General features: G+C 40.0%; 2 pseudogenes; both read left to right on the top strand.

Annotated features, from left to right (window-relative positions):
* Nucleotides 1-1,285: 1,285 nt before the first annotated feature.
* LOC115517063 lies at nucleotides 1,286-3,565 on the top strand (annotated as a pseudogene).
* Nucleotides 3,566-3,707: 142 nt separating this feature from the next.
* LOC115517062 overlaps nucleotides 3,708-8,601 on the top strand; it is a 29,316-nt pseudogene continuing 24,422 nt past the window's right edge.

The raw sequence follows: 8,601 nt of genomic DNA, 5'->3' as shown, positions 1-8,601 counted from the left end.
CCTTGCATGTTTATTAGTGGTCTTTGATATATGGTTACCACTAGGTTTGGACATAACCTCTTCTGCATACAGCAGTATATATTAAGTTAATAGTCATTTAAGTTTGAACTCTCTACTCCCCACATTTTAGGTATATGTTATTATATTTTATATTCTTTTTTGTGAGTTCCTTAACTGATTTGTTACAAAAATATTCATCTTCACTGCTTTTGCGTTTCCTACCTTTATATTGTCACTTTTGATCTCTCCTTTCCACTCAAAGAGTCCCCTTTAATATTTCTGGCAGGGCTGGTTTACTAGTCACGAACTTCTTTCGTTTTTGTCTGGTAAATGCTTTATCTCTCCTTCTATTCTGAATGGTAGCCTTGCTGGATAAAGTATTCTTGGCTGCAGATTTTTCCCATTCAGCACTTTGAATATATCATGTCATTCCATTCTCGCTTGCAAAGTTTCTGTTGAAAATTTCCTGCCACCTTTATGGATTTTCCCTTGTAAATTACTGACTTCTTTCATCTTACAGCTTTAATATTTTTTCTTTATCTTTCTATTAATTACAATATGTCTTGGTGTAGGTCTGCTTTTGTTTATTTTGATGGGAGTTCTCTGTGCCTCCTGGATCTGGATATCTGTGTCCTCCCTCAGATTAGGGAAGTTTTCAGCTATTATTTCTTCAAATAAATGTTCTGCCCCCCTTTCTCTCTCTTCTTCTGGAATTCTTATAATACAAATGTTACTATGTTTGATGGAGTCATTGAGTTCCCTAAGTCTATTCTCGTTTTGTGTAATTCTTTTTTCTCTCTTTTGGCCAGCTTGATTAGTAAACATTATTCTTTCTTCTAGGTTACTAATTCATTCTTATGCTTCTTGCATCCTGCTATTCGTTCTGTCAAGTGTGTTTCTCATTTCATTCATTGAGTCCTTTATCTCTGCTATGTTACTCCTTACCTCTGTGTAAGTCTCACTTATGTCTTCTATTCTTTTCTCAAGTCAAGTGAGTATCCTTATGATAATTGCTTTAAGTTCTCTTTCAGGCATGTTACTTATATCTGTTTCTCTTAGATCTCTGGCTGTGGTGTTATCCTGTCCTTTCATTTGTGATAAATTTCTCTGTCTCCTCATTTTGTCTGCCTCTTTGTCTGTTTCTCTGTGTTAATAAAGTTAGCTATAACACTGTCTTTGGGCTGAGCCATTGTGGACATTTTGAGGGAAGCTGACCTACATGCCCCCACACCATCTCCTGGAAGCCTGAGCCAGCTATATAGCTTTCTCCCTTTGTCTCATAACCATGTCCACCAATATAAATGCTAATTTGCCAGCTGCCTGCCTTAACAGGTTCAAGAACAAGGGGAAAGACAGTACAGAAATGAGGTGGCACTGAATAGAAGTTAATGAGGAGCTGAGGAAAGCTAAGGATGACCAGATGCTGAAAAGGAGAAATGTAAGCTCATTTCCTGATGGTGCTACTTCTCTACTGCAAGAGAACTTCAACAACCAAGGCACTGTAAGTTGGTCTGTTGATGACATTGTCCAAGGCATAAATAGCAATTCATTTGGAAAGCTAGCTCCAGGCTACTAAAGCTGATAGGAAACTGCTTTCCAGGGAAACACAGCCTCCCATAGACAACATAATCTGGGCTGGTTTTGATTCCAAAATTTGTATACTTCTTGGGTAGAACTGATTGTAGTCCTATTCAGTTTTAATTTGCTTGGGCCCTCACTAACATTGTTTCCAGAACATCAGAACAGACCAAAATTGTGGTAGATGGAGGTGATACCCCAGCATTCATTTCTCTGTTGGCATCTTCCCATGCCCACATCAGTGAACAAGCTGTAGGGGTGCTAGGAAGCAATGCAGATGATGGTTCAGTTCCTCAAGACTTGTTTATCAAATATGGTACAGTTGACCTGCTGTTGGCTCTCCTTAGTTTCTGATATGTAATCTTTAGAATGTGGTTATTTACATAACCTTCCTTGGACACTTTCAAACCTTTGTCACAACAAGAATCCTGAATGTCTGTTAGATGCTACTGAGAAGATTCTTCCTACCTTAGTTCATCTCCTGAATCATGATGATCCAGAAGTATTATTACATACTTGCTGGGCCATCTCCTATCTTACTGATGGTCCAAATGAATGGACTAAGATGGCCATGAAAATAGGAGTTGTGCTCCAACTTGTAAAGCTTCTAGGAGCTAGTGAATTGTTCATTGTGACTCCCGTGCTAAAAGCCACAGTAAATATTGTCACTGGGGCAGATGAACAGACTCAGGTTGTAATTAGATGTAGGAGTACATGTTGTCCTTCCAAGCCTGCTAATGAACCTCAAAACTAATATTCAGAAGTAAGCTATGTGGACAGTGTCAAACATCATAGCTGGTCACCAAGACCAGATACAGCAAGTTGTGAATCATGGATTAGTACCATCCCTCACTGATTTTCTCTCTGAGACAGACTTTAAGACACAAAAGGATGCTGTATGGGTTGTGACCAACTATACAAGTGGAAGAACAGTTGAACAGACTGTATACATCATTCATGGTGGCATAATAGAACAAATGATGAATCTCTTAACTGTAAAAGATACAAAAATTACTCTGGTTATTATGGATGCATTTCAAACATCTTTTGGCCTGCTGAGAAGCTAAGTAAAGCTGAGAAACTGAGTATAATGATTAAAGAATGTGGAGATTTGGACAAAATTGAAACTCTACAAAACCATTAAAATGAGTCTGTATACAAAGCTTCATTAAACTTGATTGAGAGGTATTTCTTTGTAGAGGAAGAGGAAGATCAAAACGCTGTTCCAGAAACTAACTCTGAAGGCTATACAATCCAAGTTCAGGATCAAGCCCCAAGTTGGGCTCTGAGAAGAGGGCACCGAGTCTGCTTGGGATTCTTTCCCACTTTCTCGCTGCCCCTCCCCCACTCACACTCTCTCTTTCTCAAAATAAAGTTTTTTAAAATAATTTTAAGTTGTTTGTTGTGTACTATGTTTGGTATATCTTACTGTTTCTCTACTAAGAACTCTTTTAAATGTGTTTTGTTATTGTAGCACTTTTTACAATGAAACTATACTTGAACAGTTCCAAATTGTACATACTCTATGAAGCTTCTCCTCTAAATGGGTTTCTTACTTCTTTGTGGAATCCATATCTTGCAGTGTCCTGTAACTAAAGATTAAATTCCACCCTTTTCTAAGAGAGAGAGAGAGAGAGAGAGAGAAAGAAAGAAAGAAAGAAAGAAAGGTAGAGAGAGAGAGAAAGAAAAAGGCAACTATGTCTTCTGCTCTTGAAAGCAGTGACTTTATGAAGAAGAGGTCCTGAAGTGCCTTGCAGGGCAATGTTCCCTGTTCACCAGAACCTGGCACTTCAGGAGAGTATCCTATGTGTGTTGCTTATGCCCTGATACTGTTTCTGAGTCACTTTTCCTTTCAGCGCAATTGTCTGCACTGACGCCCTGCCTTTTGTTAGTTCTCCTTGCTCTTTGTGGTGTTAGTGGGACCCAGCAGGCCAGCTCTGAGCAGGCATGCCTGCCAGGGAATTTAAGAACAGGGTGGTGGTGTTAGAAAATTTTTCATTGAGCCACTAGTTCCTATTCTGGATTCCCTGAAGTGCTAGGGCAGCTGGGGCCTACATGTCAGGTGACCAGGGGCATGAGGCTAGGCGTGGTGCTTGTTGGTAGCTGAGCATAGCTGGGCCCAGGGCATAATGGTGGCTGGGGGCAACCTGGCTGGGTGCTGTGTGGTGGTTAGGTGTGGCACAGCGTGCATGATGGCAGCAGCTATGCACCCAGCAGCTGGGCCACAAGCAAAATTTGGGCAAAATTTGCCCCAGCCCTGTACCTGAGCTAAAAGTATCTGTGCCACCCTGCCACCCAGAGGTTTTAAAGCCAAATATTATAAGAAATAGTTTTCCCCATGTGCACTCCATGGTGCAAGGGCCCAATTCTCTGCCCTCTCCATGTGCAGTTTCCCCTCCTCCTACAGGCATCCTCCCTCTGCCTTTCTGACTTTCCTAAACTTTCAGATGCAGCTTCTTCTCTATATTTAGTTGCGGAGTTTGTTCTGTCAGCCTCCCAATCATTCTCTGGCCTATTGACTTGGATGTGGATGATATCTAGTTGTAAACATGGGAGGGCTAAGTTCAGGGTCCTCCTATTCCATTATCTTCCCAAGCTCTATTATAGTATGATATTTTGATATCTTGTTCATAGAATTAATAAGATTAAGGCTGGGGCGCCTGGGTGGCGCAGTCGGTTGAGCGTCCGACTTCAGCCAGGTCACGATCTCGCGGTCCGTGAGTTCGAGCCCCGCGTCAGGCTCTGGGCTGATGGCTCAGAGCCTGGAGCCTGTTTCCGATTCTGTGTCTCCCTCTCTCTCTGCCCCTCCCCCGTTCATGCTCTGTCTCTCTCTGTCCCCCCAAAAATAAATAAACGTTGAAAAAAAATGGGATTAAGGCTATGGAATAGTTCAGTACCTCCTATGACCTTACAATTTGTCAACCATCTGGGCATGGCACGCAGACCCTATGGTGACTGCACCCTCCAAACACTGTCCACTGCCTAGTGTTTACACCTTTGTGTAATCCCCTCCTCTTCAGTGTAGAAGAGACCTAAGACTTGCTTTAACAAATAGAACACAGCGAAAGTGTGTTCTTTCCCATTTTATATTACATCATATAATATAAGTGTGTCATTCCCATTTTATATTACATCATATAATATTGCCTCTTAGCAGACTGAAGTGAGAGATTCTCCTTGCTGTCTTGATAAAGCAAGCAGGCATACCAAGGAAGCCATGTGTCAAGAACTATGGAAGGCCTCCAGACAACAGCCAGTAAGAAGCCTGGGCCCTCAGTAATACATCCTTAAGGAAATGAATACCGCCAACTTGAATGAGTATAGAAGCAAATTCTTTCCCACTTGAATCTCGATGTAAGAATGCAGCCTCATTCTGAAGTCTGAGCTATTAACCATCACCACAATGAAGAGCATACAGATCAGGACAGAGAGTGCTACATGGTAAAAGTGAGCAAGGGCCACAAGGACAGAGATGGATGGGATAATGCAGAGACAGACACAGGGCAACATCAACCAGCCCTTTCAGAGGCAAGAAGAAAGCAGGTACCAACATTTTGCAGAACAAAATGAATTAAACATTTTGCACAGTTTCAATGGGAAAAAATTCATTCTAAAAAATATCTCTAAGCAAAAAAGTTATATCATCAGGCAGAAGAGAGTAGGCAAAAATACCATGTAACACACAGAAGAGGATCAGAGTAGGGTCAGCTAAACTTGGCCAACAGAAGAAAATTCAAACCAGACCAGAATAAAAACTGTTTCTTTTACAAAGAGTTTCACCGAAAAATTGGAAATTTCTATCAAAAGCCATTGTCCCACTTTGTACTTTGTGGCATTGAACTACATGAACTGTTATCCTTACAGACTGGGGAATCAGGCATTGTCCACAAATTCTTTTGTTGCTTATGAAAGTTCTGAATTAGAGATCTCATCATATTGTTATAGATAGGCAATTGGATTGATAAAAGCTTCAAGATCTTTTCAGTCACCATTCTGGTGATGAGAGTGGGTGAAACCTTTTACTCAAGTCTATTTTAACAAGGTGTATTTCTGCTCAAGTGGGTACACTTTATAAGACATTATATGATCCAAGAAGGTGAGCCAGAGTCAGCTATTAGTAATTCACTGGTAAACATAGTAAGTCTGGTATCAGAGGATCCAGAGTTATAGCCTAGAGCAAAACTGAAGATCAATAACCAGAGAAAATGGATGACTATGGGGAGTAAGTAGGTGAGAAGCAGACTCAAGTATGAACTAGGAATGGAGTCAACCTGCTTGCCTTTGCCCCAGAGCTACCTGATCAGAAAACATCCAGCCAAGTTAGACATCCACACACAGCACCCTTGTCTCCTGTCCTTCCCAGGGATCAGAATTTCCAGGGATACCTTCCTTAGCTACCTCACCAATGCTGCTGGATATTTATCCCTAAAAATGTAGTACATGATATCCTTGGCAGGCCTACCCTGAAAACAAAGTAAGAGCTTCAAGCCTTCTCAGTGCATCCAGTTTACAACCACATTTTTCTTTGACAAAAGACAAACATTGCTGAGGCATTTAAGTACTTTCAATGACATTGGATCCATCATCAAAAGGATGCTTTCCAGACTGTCAAGCACTTATTGATTTCTGGGCCTATGCAGTATATGATAAAAGACTCCTCTTTCCACAGACAGTTTGCCTCATTGTGTTGGAACAGTTCTCAGCTGTTTAATGCTAGATGAGTAGTTGCATGTAACTGGTCAGGATTTCTGATTTGCCCTCTGGATGTGAAATGTTTGGTCAGGAGAAAATACATCTCAGAAATGTGGTTCAGAAGTTGTATAATGCCTCTAGGGTATCCTAACTACAATCATGCCAGCTAAACTATATCATATTCCAACAGAATCTATATGAGCCTCATGTTTGTCCTCTCCCTACTCCTGTCCAGCATCAATTCCTGCTCATTTTGGCCCCCAATTTGGTTTTGCTCCCAGGACTTGATCTGTTCTCATCCTACTATTTCATTTTTCATTCCTAACTCAGCTGTTCCCCTTATAATTGTGCATGATTCAATTCCTGCCCTGCCCATACTGCTTTACTAAAACTGCTCAGGTCAAAGGTCACTGATTACACCTTTATGCCAAATATAATAAAAATTTTTCTGTAGTTCTTAGTTTACTTGTTTGCAGACTGACACTAATGACACTTCCTCCTTCTTTAAACTCTATTTCCATTACATTGTTCCTCTCTTTTTTCCCCTTTTACTTCTTCTGCTTATCTTTCTCGTCTATGTATTCCTCTGATTTTCAATTAAATGTCTTCCCAAGAGCTCCAACCTCAGTTCTCACCCCATGACCCTTGGGGTTTGGCACCCATATCTATGACATCGGCTTACAGGATAACTCTAGTCCATATCTCTTACTTCAAAACATTCAGCTGAGTTGCCTAATAGACATTTCTTCCTGGATAACCAAAGAGAATCTCAACTTCCATATGCCAAAGTCTGAAATATCTAACTCTTTCCAAAAATCAGATCTCACTTCTATATCTTCACTGAATGATCCCATGAAGGACTCAAATATCCAAACCAAATACTTGAGAGTTTATCCCTTTCTTTCACTTACTTCATCAATCAGGCTCCAAGACCCAAGTGGTCTTCTTAATTATTCCTAAATCTATCCTTTCCCTTAATTTCTCAGCTACCTTAATTTAAGCTTTCATCTTCTTCCCCAGATTTTAGCAGTGGCCTCTCATAGACATCCTTGCCTCCAATCTTACCTTCTTCAAATCCATTTTGTACCAAAATAATCTTCCTAAAGTACAAATTTTAACAAGTTAATCCCTTGAATGAAATCCAAGCTTTCAGGAGGTGGTTGAAATTCCTTTGAACCCAAGACTCATAACTATTTACTCCTGCCTATTTTTCTCACTCCATCTCCTATAATTCCCCAAATACCCTCCTCTTTCCAGCTGTACAGACTATTTGTAAATCTTTGAATGTGTCTTTAAGTCTCTACCAAGAATGGGCTCTCCCATCCCACAACACTTTTTTTCCAGCTATTTCCTACTTATCTTCAAAACACTGCTCGGATGTCACCATTTCTGGAAAATCATTTCTAATTTACCCTTCCACTTCCAGATCTGATTTAGTTCCCTTTTCTGTGCTCCTGTATCAGAGCACTTAAGATTCTACCCTACTAGACTATGAGGTCCCTAAAAACAGGAACTTATTCATCAATCCACTCCTAGCATTCAACATAACGTCTGGAATGGAACAGGCATTTAATAAATATATTTTCAAAAAGAAAGGGGGATAAAAGGGGAGAAAGGGTTGGTGGAGGGGATAAGTAAGTTTGAAAACCTATCTTAGAAACTGAATTTCAGTTTGATTAATGGAAGACTAATATAGCTGGAGAGTTAATGGCCAAACAACTGTGCCCCATCTGACTTAAGAAAATTCTGGAGCTGCTAGACATCAATTAATAAAATGAAATCTAACATCTATAAGACCAATCTGCTCCCTTCAAGCACTATTTGATAAAAATGGCCTCAGGATAGCACAAATCCTGTTCTAGTCACATCACCTTATAAAAGATTTGTTAATGATAAGAAAATAAGCAACCAAAGGGGTCTAAGGAGGAGTCTTGGACTTCATAGAAGCACTATATTGGAACTTCCAGGGGTATTTTATCCAAATTAATTCTAAAGTTTAATCTTTCTCATTCTGTACTAATACCACAGATGGACACTCTAAATTTATCGGGGTAACTATTATCAGGTATCGTTGCAGGAATATTTGTATGAATATATATGTTTCTGTTTCTGCATGTCTGTTTATTACTATAGAATGTCTATTAATTATAGAGTCACTGAGGATCTATGACTCATAGATATTGAAAATTAAATAACGTTCCCTTTTGTAGTTTGTCCTATGCCTTCCTCACCAAGGCTTTGCACATGTAGAAATAATACCAGACTTTTCAATTGCCCTGAATTCTTTGCCAGTAACTCAACACAACAAAAAAAGCACTTGTCTTTCTCCTC

The sequence above is a fragment of the Lynx canadensis genome, chromosome B3 (assembly GCF_007474595.2).
Source record: "Lynx canadensis isolate LIC74 chromosome B3, mLynCan4.pri.v2, whole genome shotgun sequence".
Taxonomy (NCBI): Eukaryota; Metazoa; Chordata; class Mammalia; order Carnivora; family Felidae; genus Lynx; species Lynx canadensis.
The sequence above is the reverse complement of the archived record's forward strand: the minus strand, read 5'-3'. Positions and strand labels throughout refer to the sequence as shown.